This window comes from Zonotrichia albicollis, chromosome Z, assembly GCF_047830755.1.
Source record: "Zonotrichia albicollis isolate bZonAlb1 chromosome Z, bZonAlb1.hap1, whole genome shotgun sequence".
Lineage (NCBI taxonomy): Eukaryota > Metazoa > Chordata > Aves > Passeriformes > Passerellidae > Zonotrichia > Zonotrichia albicollis.
This window is the reverse complement of record NC_133860.1, coordinates 1510908-1527323: the sequence shown is the minus strand read 5'-3', so window position 1 is coordinate 1527323 and position 16416 is coordinate 1510908. Positions and strand designations below refer to the sequence as shown.

Here is a 16416-nt window from a genome sequence, read left to right as displayed (position 1 = left end):
AAAAGTGCATGGTGCTGCATCCCATATTTGATTTTTCCTCCAATTGCTTATTACATAAATTTATCTTGATAAACTTTACTTAGACTGGAATCTTCCTGTTTTGCATTCATGTCAATAACAAAAATCAAGTCAACCAACTTGTATTTTGCTTCTGCCAAGGTCCCCATATATAGTTAAGCTTCTGACAACTTTGAGCTTAGCTCCTGTGCTGGTTTTATAATGCCGTTACCAACTAAAAAATGTCAGGTATGATAATAATCAGCCACTCAGGTAGAAGAAGCCAATTCTCTTGCTTAGGTTACCTCTCTTTGAACACTATCTTATTTCTATCTGTTTTTCATATTCAAAATCTTCATTTAAGGGACACTGTTTGCCCTGTAGTTTGAAGTTTGAGGGCAACCTGAACACACAGACATACAGGCATATGTGTTAATGTTTGGGAGCAACTTCTCATAGGGATTTTAAGCTATAATCATAGACACTAAATAGAGTTTTTCCTTCACTTGTACATAGCAACTCCAGTATTATAGTTAGATCTCAGTTTATTCAGCTCTCTCTCTTTCTGTACTTGCTTGAAAATCAGTATGTTATCTTCTGCACCTCCAAATAAAAATGCTTCATCATAGTGAGAAGGTGGTTTTATTTACCTTCACCAAAAACTTCAGAAAAATACATTGGATAAAACACTCAGGTAACCAAATCTGACCAGGAACAGAAATCTAAGATTACAATTACTTAGAAAATTAAGCTGTGATGTAAATATTAAATTATATTTATCGAAGTAGTTTGAGCACTATAAAAGTTACAAATGTTTAAATTCAGCAGTTTGACATTATCACATTCAAGTTTTTCAAATGGACTTGGAATATGTACTTATTAATTCTATCCTATTGCTCTACCAAATAAGTATGCAGTAGCGACAATATTGCTTAACAGAGATTCACTAGCATGCAATTCTACTTGGACTATCAAGTTCTGCAAGATTTGGCTCCATTACTTCCTTAGGTTTCAAACACTTTTCTAATTTTTTTCTCTTTGCTCAACTGCAAAATTGTCAATATGACACTGATTTTAAAAGGCTTCCAAAAGAGCTGCAGAAGAGGAACTAAAGAGCAGTAAACCTGAATTCTTCACAGGACAAGTTTGGTGGAAACCATCCAAAAGAATGGTAGTCCAAAATTGATGGTAGTGTGGACAATCCAAAATTGATGGCAGTGTGGATAAATTATCTTGACTGGGAAAGAATCTGTATGGGTATTTTATGACTTTACACACAAATCCAGTGGCATTCTTCGAAGGAGTTAAAAATCATGTGCATTAGACAAGTCCTGCTGATACAGTCTACTTCAATTTTCAAATAATGTACCCCTGTTTTTGTAAGTTTAGGTACAATGGCAGTGCCTCTGTCTCAAAAGCAAAGAGCAAAACTCAAAGAGGAACTCAGAGTGTGAAAGACTTGGTACACCTTCCATATTGGGACTGATTAGCTCACCTAGGGCAGTTCATCCTGGGAAAAAATATAACTGACAGGGCATTTCAGATCAGAAAGGATTACAAGAGAATGCTTTACTATCTCTCTGGACACATTAATTAAGTAGCTTTAAACAAAACTCACAGTATATCCATTCAGAACAAACAGAACAATGCATTTTTCACAGAGAGTAAAACCAAGACACACCATGTTCTCATATTTTCAGTAGATGTGGTTTGCTGATTGATTCTTGATCCCTGCAGAGAAGATATCATGATTTTATGAACAAGCACTGATTCACAGCATGAAGGAATAAAACAAATGTAGTAATCAAATTAATTAATACTGCACAGGCAACCTTTAGATTTCTTAATATTTAAGTGCTTTTCTTTGCAAATAATGTTTTATAAGGTTGTCTGTACATTCTGCCTAAGACCTCTACCTCTCCATGAAATTGTACACACAGATCCTGAAATTATTGCAAATGACAGCATTCAGATAGATATATTTCTGAAGAAATATACATCTCTCTCCAATACTCCTGCAGAACCCCACTGCAGTTTTTCATCCATTTCAGAACTGATTTTCAGTTGTGACTTATATTCTTCATAAGAGCTTCTGTCAGCTGTCTTGGTGCTGGAATTTACAAGTTGATCAGCACTATTTATGACTGACCATTGCCTCAAAAAATCTACACCTGTGAATGTGGAAACACTGTCACCACTTCATTGTCTAGACTGGTGGGCATGTCAGAACTGGTTTCTCTTTTAAGTAACTGAGTAGCTATTTAGAAGTATTTATTTCTGAATCATTATTAAAACTCCTGCAGTTTATCTTCCACAAAAACATGAAACGCATGAGAGCGGGACAGTAGATAGCTGAGCTGAAATATATTGGTTTTCAATTAGAAAAATATCTATTTTGCTTCTAAAATAAGATTATCATATGTAGTTTTAGTAGCATGCCAGGAATTTTTAAAGTGGTTTCAGATGTAACCTTTTGTGTGGTCTTTCACATAGTGATGAACTTAGCAATACTGATATCTAAGGTCTAACTCTCTTATTTTTCTCAGAAAATTTATTAACTCAGCTGGCTTCTACTGCACAAAAAGTGTTATTAAAATGTCATTTTATCTAAAATTAAACATTTTTTCCTAAATTCCTACTATTTCTCAACAACCAAACCAATTCTATATAGATTCTGCTTCCTAATACACCCATCCACAGTAAATGTCCCTGTAAATAATATAAATTTTTATATGAACTTCAGTAAATGAATTGTGCAAATGAAGAAAGCTTGGACACTACACAAGTCAAGCTTTCAACAAGCTTTCAAGGAAACAACTTGATACTAACACTTTTTTCTCAAAACTTGCATTAGTGATGTAGTTGTAATAATGAGCTTTTCAATTAGGCAGCCTTCAAAGATTTTCCCCAGCATACAGTGTGGACAGAGAAATCATGGTTATTTTGAACTTTACTTTAGGAATGCAAATACTGTTGCTATTGGTGAATTATGATGCAGACTTTCAGAAAGAAAGAATGTAAAGATGGTGATGAGTGTGGCTATTTAATCTCACTGACATTGATATGCTACTTTAAATTGAGTTATATCTGATCTAGACCTAATAAATTAGGCCTCTGTGTTGGTTTGGGTTTTTTCCCAGGGAAACAGTAGTAATATCTCAGATGAAGGATATATTACTTAAGAAAAGACCAATGACAGAAACAATCAGAAATGCAAACATTTCAGATATTCAGATTTTTAAAATGTATGTCTTTTAGAGAAAATTATCTACATTTCTTGATTCTCTCATAGTTTCTAAAAGTGTATTAGTTGCATTAACTCATTGGATTGTATCATATCTTATAATGTACTGATATATAATACAAGATTATCATGTTTTCTTTTAAGAATATGAATGCTAAACTATGACTTTATATTGGTCCCTCTAGACTCTACTTATAATCAGTAGACAGAATCAGGTAACTCTAGCAGGCAATTTTTCTTAAATGCCTAAAATAAGTTAGAATAATTGCCCCATATGATATGTTCAACCCAGCTTCAGATGACTGAGCTGAATCTTACAGAGGGTGTAAAAAAATGTCCTAACAGCACTCTGTATTATCTGCCATATTTACTGAAATTTTATAGAAATTAAGGCTTAATATGGAAATGTTTTGTTTAGTATGTACTGTAGCATAAGCATGCAAAAACAAAGTATGAAGATTTTCATATAAAATGCCATAATCTGGAGAACATTGAAATATAATGCTCCATTTCCCATCAAAAATTTTTAATTCTTCCTTCAAGAAAATTGCAAGCACAAGTATCAGCAGTGTTAGTTCATTTATTCTACATAAAAACCAATAGAGTTTATCAAGCCCACATGCTGACACAGTTGCTTCCCTGGTAAAGAAGTCACTTCTGATCATAAGAAAAATTTGAGGAAGATAACAGAGATTTGCTTCTTTTGGAAGAATACATTAAAAATTGTTTAGTAACATTGCTAATTTTATTGGGTTTAGAGCTCATACAAAGTCCATATTATTCTTGCTTTGTAGCAGTAAGCTACTCCTATACACAGAAGAAGAAAGATGGATTTTAAAGCTATTTTTTTTTCCACTTTTAGAAATGACCGCATGAGCAAAAATCATCCACTTTTATTTTTCAAGTTCAGTTTTAGTGTCTTCACTGTGAAGTGTTTACCATCACTGTTTGCCCTGTGGTGGAACATTATCATGCAGATGGCTGCCTGTCAGCTCTTATCAGAGTAGCTTGGGTCACCATATGTAATTCTTCTATTTATCAAAGGCAATCTTTTAATGCAATGACTGGATTCTCATTTCTCCAAAGGTTCTGTCACTTGTGTCCTGACCTTTGGTAGCTATAGCCGACTTTTATCTCAACCTTTCCTCAAGAGCTTCCCTTGCCCATCTGTTAGACATCAGCTTCTCTACCCTTTGCAATACTTTTGAGTAATCCAAGAGAAAATTTTTTTACTCTGTGTCTTTGCCTAATGACATCTCCTGTTGTATAGCAAGAACTATTTAAAAATCTTCCTGGTTTAAGAGATTTGGGTAAGCAAAGCACATCAACTGAACTTCACCTTTAGGATGTCTCTATCTCTTCTATCTCCCAAGGGAAGCAACAATGTTGCTTAAAGATGTAGTCATCTGTCTTTTGTGGAAAAAGTCCCCTTTTTTAAGAAAGCTGAAATTCAGGGTGCAAGTTCAGACCTCTTCTGATGTCAGGACTTGAGCATAACTCAAAATGACTCATTCTCTGGACTAAACTCAAAGCCATTTTTCATGAATATTCAAGACCCTCATATCTCATTTTCTTTCCTGTTTCAGTTCCAGCACAGCAAACTTGGACATATTCCATTCAACTATCCCTTTCTTTTATATTGACAGGAGAAGATTAACTAAAAATAATGTGGCTTTTGATCCCGTGATCCCAAGTTGGGATTTCTTTTCTGACATTAGTGTTTTTCTTTTTTTCTTTGTTTTCTCTTAGAAATGTGAACCTTAACATGAACCAGACTACCCACCACATGCTTCATTGCTTCAAGTTCTCTGATATAATTAGCTAATGCATTGATATTTAACTACACCAAAAATAAAATTATAAAAAAATAACAACCTTTACAGTTCTAATTATAACTTTAGGATTACAGGATTACAGAATGTCCAAGTTTAGACTATTTATCCTGAAAATAATCTCTTAGTGTTTCCTCTGTTATATGTTGGAACACAAGACATAAGGTGTTGTGGGTTCGTGCTTTCCTATTTCTTTCTCTTGATTGAATTTTCTCCAGTAAACAACTTCCTGTTGTGTAGCACAAAACTAAGTACAATTATGAGTGACCTCTTAATATTAAATTATTAATTGTTCAAATCAAATACAAAAAAGGGAAGTCATTCTTCTTAAGGGTAAATTTTCTTTGTAATTGGCAAACCATGAATAGAGAAGGCTAGTCCCTCTGTAGCAAACTTCTGTAAAACTGCTACCTAAACTTTTCTGTCTACACTTTTACTTACTTGGGGTTCTCCAGATTGGCCTTTGTCCTGAAAGATAAGTGTTCCCACAAAATGTTGTTTAAATATGCCACACAGCAAACTGCCAATTGTAAAAAATGCTTTCCTCCTGTAATTATACTCTCCAGAGTGAGGAGAATATCATTATACTTAGTATTATAGTTAACAACATTGACATTTTTCATGCCTTTATTTAAAATGTAGTCCTACAGAGAAGTTTTTCACAGTGAGCTGTAGAATTGCTCCAATGAAAGCACTTCTGAAAACATCCATCTTACATCTAACATTTGAATATATGGGCCAATAGCTAGAGAGCTTGTTTTGGTGGGCAATTTCCCCTTAGAACTTTTCAGAGTGAATCTTCAGTATAATCATCTTGTTCAACTGTCAAATTACTGAATTAGAGCTGCTGCCACTTTATATTGTTCAGTAGGTTCTGGCTTATTCTTGTGCATGTTCTTATGTTTACTGATTGAGGGCAGAAATTGACTTATGTGCATGTATTAAACATTTAAGTGCAATGGAATATTAATCTGATCATCATCTGAACATTGTCTTAAAAACTAAACAAGTGGTAATAACCCCCAATTGCACAACTAGCCAGCAAGGTGAAAAGACAAGAAAGCAGATTATTTTAGAGACTGTTTTGAGAAACACATCCACAACTTTCATGCTACCACAGTAGACCATTCACCTTTATTCAGTGAATTCCCCAACCAGCACACAGACAAATGCTGTGTTTACTTCTGGAATAGGCACTCAGCAGCAGAAGGCACAATGGGAGGAAAAGGAAAGGTCATAGCTAGGTTGTAGCAATAAGTTACTCCTATACAGAGAAGAAGAGAGACAAATTTTAACACAGCTATATTTTTTCCTAGGGCAAATAGCTAGGGCTAATTCCTACTGACTTCTTATGGTATATATTTCCTTATGGCACAATTTAGAGCGGTTACAGCCAGGTCCCTTGAGAATGCTAACTAGTTACTGTATTTCTACCTCTCTTGTATGTCTTTATCCCCTGTGAGGCAGGTTAGCTTGAGAGTGCCTTACTCTCCCTTTTCATGAAGACAGATGGTGTATTAGCCAAAGTTTCTTCCTCCACAGCTACAGGTGTTCAGCCACAGGGCCCAGGGAGGATCTATAGCTGCAAAAGCTCTGCAGCAGCTGCTTGAAGCACTCTCAGCATACCAGTGAGCTGGCTTACACTGCTGGGGCAGATACATTCTCTGCTTTTCACCTGTGGCAACAGTCCTGTGCTGCACTTCAGCATACAGGTGCAGCTTATACTTAAATGCATACGTTCACTTCATTACCTCATGGAACCAAGGGTCTGCAAATTGTAAATGACTACTGCTGTAGTTTCATTTCCCTACAGTTGTTTGGACAAGGTCTCTGCAGGCTGAACATCCTCAGCTCCCTCAGCCTTTCATCACAGGAGAGGTGCTCTAGCCCTCCGAACTGCTTCAGGGCATTTCTCTGGACTCACTCTAATATCTCATATCCTTCCAGTGTTGGGAGCCCAGAGTGGTGTCTCATCAGAGCAGGGCAGAGGGGCAGAATCCTCTCCCTCTCCTGCTGCCCACAGGGCTTTGGATGTAGTCTTGGATGCACACTTGGCTTTCTGGGCTGCCAGTGCCCATGGCTGACTCATGTACAGTTTTTCATCCAGCAGTACCCCCAAGTCCTTTTTCTCTGCTCTCAGTTCTTTCATTCCTGTGCTTGTGTAAATAGTGGGGATTTCCCCAGCTCAGGTGAGGACCTTGCCCTTGGTCTTGTTCAACTTTATAAGGTTCACATGGGACCGCCCCTCAAGCCTGTCAAGGTCTCCCCAGGTGACATCCCTGTTCTCAAGCACGTCAACTTCATCACTCAGCTTGGTGTCATCTGTCCACTTCCTGAGAATGTACTCACTCCCACCATCTCTGTATTGATAAAGCCATTAAATAGGATTAGTCCCTTGAAGGACACCCCTCATTACTAATGGCTCAGTTTCTACTTGGACACTGAGCCATTCACTGTAACTCTTTGGATATGGCCACCCAGGCACTTCCTTCTCCATCCTACAGTCCATCTATCAAAATCAAATCTCTCCAATTTAGACATAAGAATGTTGTGGGGGACTGTACCAAGAGTTTTACAGAAGCCCAGTTAGATGACATCCATAACTATTCCTTGTCCAGCTACAGTCCTGATACAGTTATTCTTCTGTGGAGGGCTACTATGTTAGTCAGGAGGAAATCTGTTTGAAGACATTCTCATAAATTGGATTCAAGAAAAGTTGAAGGTGTCTCTCTTTTTATGGAGTGAAAGGTTATTGTATGTACCACAGAGACACTCAAAATTGTCCTTATTTAGACTGTCACACAGCTGAACATTCTTTGATTTAATCCAAACTCCTTAGAATATAAAATTATTATTATTCTCATCCTTCAACTTTTGGGCAATATGCTAGCAAAACTAAAGGTGACCGAATTTACAAGAATATTACTGAGGAAAACTGTCTTTTAAAAAGCCATAATAGTGTGATACATCATATGACTCTGTAAAAGATACCATTTGGAACAGCTGAATCACAGGATCATTGAATGGTTTGGGAGGGACCTTATAAAGATCACCCAGTTCCAAACCCCTTGTCATAAGACACCTTCCATTAGACCAGCTGGCTCAAAGTCCCATCCAGTCTGGACCTGGCTTTCAGCACTTCCAGGGATGTAGCATCCACAGCTTCTCTGGGCAACATGTGCCAGTGCCCCAACACCCTCATAGTAAAGAATTTCTTAGATATATTTAACTGTGCTAGTTTTCATAATATGGGTCAAATTTGTATCAGCTTGTATTTAGCTATTCGTAATCATGGTTTGTAGGATACAATTTTATGACACTTGAAACAGGGATAATCATGAAACAGCAATGATAGAAATTGCATTTAGAAATTATACTCAAATCCTAGAAAAACTTCGTTGCTAAATTAAGCAGAAAAAACAATATTAAAACTTAAAATGCACAGACATAGCTATTCATCAGTATGTACCAGCTTTCCTAAATATGTGTTTAACACTCACAAACATTTGTGGTTTGACAGCCTCTTGTGAGAGGCTCCAGTGCGATGTCTATCCAAGACAATTCCTTTGATAATGAGGGGGCGGAACTTGTCAAGACCAAAATAAAGAGAGCAGAAAGCCGTAAAACACTGCAGGTCACATCAAGGCAGGAAATGAGGAGCAGAAAAGAATTTGAAGAACACCTTGCTAACGATGCGCAAACTGGTAGTAAAAAGGTCTTTACATACATCAAAAGAAAGAAAGTAGTTATAGAACTCATAAGATGGGTTAAAAACAAAAGTGTTAGCTGGGGGAGGGAGTACGATGGTGTGATCAAGGATGGCAAAGCGAGCAGAGGACCTCAAAAACTTGTCTGCCCCAGGCTGCATCTGGATATGCTGGGGATTCATGGCACCAGATCTGCCTCCCACTGAAGATGGGATCTACATCAACTTGAAGTAACCTCACAGCAAATACAAGCCTAAATAGGGAAGAAACATACAGGCTGTGCAAACATTTCACCTGTAAGTGAAGAAAGTCATCCAAACGAGGCGACAATGAGTCACAAATGATGAGACACCTCAGCTACCAAACTGTGGAACTACTGGTTGTGGCATAGAACCCATCCTCCCAGTTGGGAAGTGACCACCAAAGCGTCACTGCCAAGAGAGGGCATGACAGCCCAGCTTGAGAGGGAGAAACTGGAGAGTCTGAGCTTGTCCATTGTGAAGCTGAAACACCTGCGGCAAAGCTCACTGAGAACATGGACAAGCAGGGGCAGCCAGGGAAGACTTTATCCTCATGTGACCAGTGACAGGCTGCCCAGAGAGGTTATGGAGTCTCCCTCCCTGGAGATACTCCAGAACTGTCTGCACGCAATGCTGTGCCACTCAGGTGACTTAGGCAGGGAGGTTGGACCAAATGAGATGCTGTGATATCTTCCAACCTTGCCCATCCCGTGACTGTGATTTTTAAAAGGCAAACTGCCCGACTGCGCGAGGCTCTCGAGAAAGACACCACGAGGGTCCCTCCCCTGGTTTCCTTCAGCTTACACAGTGCCCGTGGGCACTCTGAGCGTTCTGCCGACATCTCCTCCCACACACACCCGGGAGCTGTTAACATCCACCCCTCAGCAGGGACATCTGTTTGCTCTCACCCCGGCACCTCGGGCTCTCACCGCCCGCCGCTCGGACCGTGCCTCCCCAGCCTGGGCAACGCAGCCGCAGCCCTGGGAGACTGACCCTGAGGCACGGCCCCGGGTGACCGACCCCGGGTGACCGATCCTGAGTGAGTGACTCTCCTCGGGGTGATGGGCCCTGTGAGGAGGATGAACTCCGGGTGACTGACCCTCCAGGGGTGACTGACCCTCCAGGGGTGACTGACTCTGGATGACCGATCCTCGGCAGGTGACTGACCCTGAGTGGCCGACCCGCACCAGGTGACTGACCCGGAGTGACCGACTCCAAGTGACCGGGCCCGGATGCATGACGACGCCCGCGCGACCCCGTCTCGCCGCGGCAGGCGCGCGCTCACGGGGCGGGCCAGGGCGCGCCCCCGCGCGTGCGCGCGGCCGCCGCTGCGGGCCCGGGATCGCCGCGGCCGCGCCTGCGCGCGCCCCTCTCGCCTCCCGGACAAAATGGCGGCCGTGGGGGCGCCGGCTGGGGGTGGCGAGTGAGGGACAGGGGCGACGCGGCCCCGGCGCCGCGTTTGAGCTGAGGCGGCTGCTAGGCAGGGACAGCGGCAGGGGCTGGGCAGGAGGCGGCCGGGGGTGTCCCGGAGCTCCGCGGCGGGGATGAGGAGCCGAGAAGCCGGGGCAGGGACCCGGTGAGGAGGGAGCGGGGCTGCTCCGTATGCGCGGCTGGCCGGCGCTCCTCGCCGCTCCGGAGTCGGGGCGTAGCTCGGCGGAGGCGTCGAAGGAACCGCAGCGGCTCTGGCGGGGGCAGAGGAAGGCGAACAGGTGAGTGCCGGGAGCGGGATGAGCCCTCGGGGCGCTGCCCCCGTCCGGTCCAGTGCGTGTCACTCGAAGCCCGTGCAGCAGCTTTGCTTTGCTTTCCTTTTTTAAAATTTTATTTTGCGGTAGCACGATGTAATTTGACATAATTTAGTGGTTTGGTCCTCCAGAATAAGTCTGAAGGCATTCAGTTACTCCATAGCTAGAATATCCCTGGAGTATGAAGGTTGCGTCTTAGGAAGAGCTGAGCCGCTCTCTCCTGTGAAAAGATATTTAAAAGCCTTGACCTGCAAAAACCATAGTTAAAAACTCCACTATTAAACGAGTAATTAACCTCAAAACTCTGTATTGGGAGGTTTTGTTTCTTCTGTTACATGCCCTCTGACCTCTGGTGATGAAGGATGGGTGTGTACAGGTGTCTGTGACCACAGCCTCAGATGCTGTAGTCATTTTAGCCTTAGCGGCCATTCACAGCTTCAGAATTGGCTGGATGTAAAGCAGAATAGCTCAGATTTCTGTAAACATCAGACATCGTTGAGTAAGTGCAGAGAAAATGAAGATTCTGGTGTACTAAACTGCCTTGCTTGTTTGCTGCTGCCTTACATGTCCCCTCCGAGCTATAAACAATATAATGGTGCTGACCTGTAGAGCTGTAAGACAAGCCTTTTGTTAACGCTGTCACAGAAACTTCTAACTTTCTGAAAAAATAAAACATAATTCTTCAGAATCTGTTTTCATGTAGTTACTTCTACCAGCTTCTGGTTGAACTAGAGAAGATAGTTTTGTATACTAGGTGGAGAAGCACAGGTTTGCAAACTTTGCTTCAGAAGTACGGCTGACATTTTGGTAAGTTAAGGCTACAACAAGAGTTAAGTGAGATTAGGTCATTAACTGAAATGCAGAGAAACAGAACCTTTTCCTCTCCAGGTGCTGTAATATTACATTTTTAAGCTTTGAAAAAAGGTTCGTCCAATCCTAAGCACTCAAGAAATATTGAAGTGGGCATCATGAGATCATTGTTATGCTTCAGCGTCAACTTCCTTGATATGTTTTTTTCCTGTAGTTGGAGTGAAGACTATTTATAGCGTAGTTGTGCCCATTGACAAAGGCCTTTCATGTACTTACTCTCCTTAGATGCTTTAGGTGTCAAAAAAGTATAATATTCAGTTACAGGCATATATGTACTTGGTTGCATAAAGGAGAAAAAAAGATTGTGGACAGCCATATGGTGATTTAGTTACTGAATTACTGGTTTTAATTTCTAAGAAATACAATAAGAAACTCTGGTGAGCACAAAGCATGTATTACAGCCTGCCTTGTTTATGCACATCCCCCAAGCAATGACACCCACGCTCAGGTGTGTCAAGTGTTGGTACCCAAACATATGTTGCACAAAATATTCCCCACATAACTGACATCACAAATACACAAATGCAGGTTTTTTTGGAACATACAACAAATACCATCAGCAGTATGCCATGCCACTGTATGCACAGAGTTTGTGATACTGTTTTGGTTTGTATTAATGCCAAACTAGTAGCTGTTGACCCTAACAAACACCTGCATTTTGTATTTGCAGTATCTCGAGTATGCTTAATACACAAATATATATATTTTATGTCTAAAACTCAGTGTAGAAATTTACTTTTCATAAATACTTTCAGGTTATTTTTAGAATCTCTTCTATCTAGATAACCTCTAGAGTAAGGCAGTTATATCTCTGTCATTGTATTTAAAATGAAACAGCTTAGTTAACAATAAATCTTCCTCAATCCTGTCATGATTGAGAAACAAAATTTTGATTTGGCTCACTTCATCTTGGCTAAACTCTAAAAATTCCTTCTTTCTGCACAAGCGAAACAGGTTGAATTGGTTTTTAATGGTTAACTTTTGTAGTGTCTTTCAAGCAACTCAATAACAATAAACAAAATTATTGACACAGGTGTTAGATATATGCTTTTGGAAATATTACCAAGCTGTTCTGAAGTATCACGAGTGCACAAAACACCATGGAGGAAAGGCTGAGGGAGCAGGGCCTGTTAGTGTGGACAAGACCAGAATCACATCTATGTCTGCAGGTGTCTGAGGGAAAGGTGCCAGACTCTTCTCCATGGTGCTGAGCAATAAGAAAAGAGGATTGGGCAGAAACTGACGCACAGGAAGTTCCACCAGAATATGAGGAAGAACTTTGTGCAGATGATCAGACACTGGGACAGATTTCACAGAGAGGCTGTGGAGTCTCCCTCGTTGGAGATATTCCAGAACCTGGACGTAGTTCTGAGCCATGTACTCTAGGATGACCCCACTTGAGTAGAGAGGTGGGACCATTTGAGTTACTGTGTCCCCTCTGCCCTTACACATCCTGTGAGTGGGAAATGAAAAGACACCACTGATTTAGGGTAGTATTCATCTTGTCTCTACTTCTACAACTTCTCAGAAGTTGTTCCATAGCATTGTACAGTAGAAATCTGTTAATGCTGTGGTCTTCACTCACACTTACCTAAAATTCAGTGTAGGAATCTTTTGGGTTTTGTGTTGTGCCTCATATTCTTCTTTGAGTTGTCTCAGTATAATTTGGACATTAGAAAGCCATATGTAGTTTTTTTATATCAAGTTACCATGTTTTCACAGTATGGTTTTAGTAACTTACCAGATATTGATACAATAAGCAATCATTTGGCTTTTAGGTAATGGGCTTGGTTAATAAAATACAGACTTTTTAACTTTTAATGGAGGTATCAGTATTATGTATGTTAAAAGAAAAAAGTATCAGGATTATTTTAAGATCATTTAACTGTGTTTGGAAGTTTCCATTGTAAGTTTAAAAATGTCTGTATGAAACATACTGAATGAATGTATGTGAACTCTGCTGGGAAATAGTTGTAACGCATTTTTCAGTGAATCTTCTAATGGTTTGCTGTTCAAGCTTATGTTATTTTCATAATCCTTTTTTTTACCAGTATTGGTAAAGTAAAACCCCTATTACTTCATAGCCATACATCTGACACCCTTCAGATTAACATACCCAACTTAAAAGGTTTCAGTACTGTTTCACACTGTTGGGATTTTGGTTCTAATCAACTTGAATTATCACTACAAATACAACTTTGGATAAAATAGTGTTAAAAATAACTATGATGGTTATTTCAACAGCAGAACATGAGCTGTTGCCTGATTGCCGTTCAGTTTTAGTTGAAAAGTAGCATTGAGTTGCATCAGTTGTAACTGGGTGATGAAGCACCTGGGCAGTGAGCATTTGCTCAATATTGTACCTCAATTTAACAGGGGTAATGAAGGATATGGGAGAGGTATGTGGTTGGAAGAAAAGTTAAAAAGATAATACTTGTTTGGATTTGGTATCTCCATGTGCTACTCTGACACTACCTCTGATACTGCTTGCTGCTCATGATCACAAAGATAGTATATGCGAATTTGAACCAACTGCCAAAGATTAATTGAGTTCATGAGTATGTTCATTTGTGTCTTAAAGCAGTCATTCTTTATTAAATATTAGTCATCTCTAGTGGAAATAAGACATTTTAGAAGCATTAATTCTTTTTGAGATCAGAGAGAATGCATTTTGCCATTACTTCCACATGGATTTTAAGAAGATAAGAAATAAAATTCAGTAGACAAGACTATGGTGTGAATATGTAAATACAGTTGTTTTACAGGACAAGTAGTTTGATTTCTCTATGGAGATGTTAAACTAAAGCATTGAAGTTTAAGTAACAATAGCATTTTGATATGGCTTTCATAGGTGTAGTATTATTCTTCAGGGGTGCGTTTTAACCCTAAGCTGATAGAACATTAATCTGTAATGGAAGAAGGAACCTTATTCAGGTAGACTTTTATTTTCAAAATAAAAAGAATTTAGGCTGTGCAAAATAGTATAGTGATACCGCTCTTAATACAGTGATTTTTTTGAAGCTACGAACTTTATATTCTTACCCGATAACAGAAATTTGGTGACATAGTCAAACATTACTTAATACTTAGCTTCTCACACATGGATTAAATTGTTGGAGTGAAAGTTGCTTATTTTTCTGGAAATCAGATACCAATAAAAAGCTCTTACTTTTGCTGTTAATGGTATGATTGTTGGCTGCTTTAAATAGATTCTGAAATGTGCTGAGTTTCACAAAGCTGAGTTTGGCTTTTAGTAGATTTGCCTTTTTTTTTAGTAACTGGCATGTGGAGGGAACTGGAAGGAAACTAGGACTTCTCATTGTTGTGTGACAAGAGGGCAAAGAAATCATGAAAGCATAAATTGTGTGAGTTGGCTTTCCCTTTATTAATGGAAAAAGGTTCTCAGGATCACATGAGCCTTTTCTCTTCTCTGAAACCCCTGCTATGGAGAGTCCGCATTGCTGCTGTTCTTCTATTTAAAGAACCTCAGCCAAGAATCTCTTTAGAACTAAGCTCTATATTTTCTTACAGAATAGTGTTAAAAAGTCCAGTTTAACACATTTTACTTAGGTGTGTGAAGCAAATATGCCTACTTCATCTCGTTCTCTCACTTTAGATGAAATAAGTCGTAAATCTCAGTATAGTACTTGGCTGTGCTTTGCTATTTCTTGGAATAAGATTTAAATTTGTTTGCATACTATAAGTTGAAATTCAGCTGATGAATGAGAAGCATTTCCCTCAAGCTCCTACTGGCTTGTTGTATTACAGACTCAGCTGGAGTTTGTGGGCTGAGGACTCTGTGTGGGTAGTGAGGTGACTTCTGATTCAGGTTTGCCAGGCTGAACTCAGTGCCAGGGCAGGCCATTGTGCTGAGTGCCATCTGTCTGCAGGATGACTGGGGATCAGGCCCTGCCTGCCTGGGATCCTGGCATGGGCTTATGAAAGGCAGGTCTGGCTTTGCCAGCCTGGTCTTCTATTACAATGTGACCTGCTTGGTGGCTGAGGGAAAGGCTGTGGCTGGTGCCTGCCTGGACTCTAGTAAAGCCTTTGGCACCATCTCCCACAGCATTCTCCGGGAGAAGCTGGCTGCTCATGGCTAGGACAGCTGCGGTGTCTGGGTGAAAAACTGTCTGGACACCTGGACCCTGGGAATGGTGATGAATGGAGTTACATCCAGCTGGTGGCTGGGAGTTCCCCAGGGTCCAGTGTTTGGACCAGTCCTGTTGAATGGAGTGTTCCCTCAGTCAGTCTGCAGGCAACACTAAGTTGGGCAGGAGTGTTGATCTGCCAGAGAGCCGGAAAGATCTGCAGAGGGATCAGAACAGGCTGGATCAGTGGGTGAGGCCAATGGCCTGAGATTTAAAAAGAGCAAATGCACAGTCCTGCCTTGAGTGATAACTCCTACAGCTCTACAGGCTGGAAAACTGCCCTGTGGGAAAAGAGGGGAGCTGGTCAAGAGCAGCTGAAGATGAGGCAGTGTGTGGCCGGGGCCCAGGAAGGCCAAGGGCATGGTGGCTGTGCCAGCAGCAGTGGGGCAGCAGGAGCAGGGCAGTGAGCGTGGCCCTGTGCTGGGCAGCGCTGCGGCCACAGCTGGAGTGCTCTGTGCAGCTGTGGGCCCTGGGAAGCAGAAAGGCATGGAGGGGCTGCAGCGTGTGTAGAGGAGGGAATGGAGCTGGGGAAGGGGCTGGAGCACGAGTCAAATGAGGAGCAGTTGAGGGGGCTGTGGGTGTGTAGCCTGGAGAAAAGGAGGCTTAATGGTAACTGTATTGCTCCTTACAACTGCCTGAGAGGAAGTTGTAGTGAGGACATTGTTTCGGCCTGGTAACAAATGATAGGACAAGAGGAAACAGCTTACACCAGGGGAAGCTTAGGTTTGATATTAAGGAAAATTTCTTCGCCAAAAGGGTCGTCAAGCATTGGAGGAGGCTGCCAGGGGAAGTTATGGAATATCACCAAGTGGTAGAAGAAGTTATCATTTCCAAGTCCCTGGAGGTACTTAAAAGA

General features: G+C 40.8%; 1 protein-coding gene across 3 annotated transcripts in view; it reads left to right on the top strand.

Moving 5' to 3' along the window:
- Window positions 1-10142: 10142 nt before the first annotated feature.
- The window catches only part of APC (APC regulator of WNT signaling pathway), a 94929-nt gene continuing 88655 nt past the window's right edge, over window positions 10143-16416 (top strand). For all 3 annotated transcript variants that reach the window (XM_026797723.2, XM_014272392.3, XM_014272393.3), the window contains exon 1: window positions 10143-10509. The gene's annotated coding sequence lies outside the window, so the exon portion shown is untranslated. The remainder of the gene's footprint in view (window positions 10510-16416) is intronic.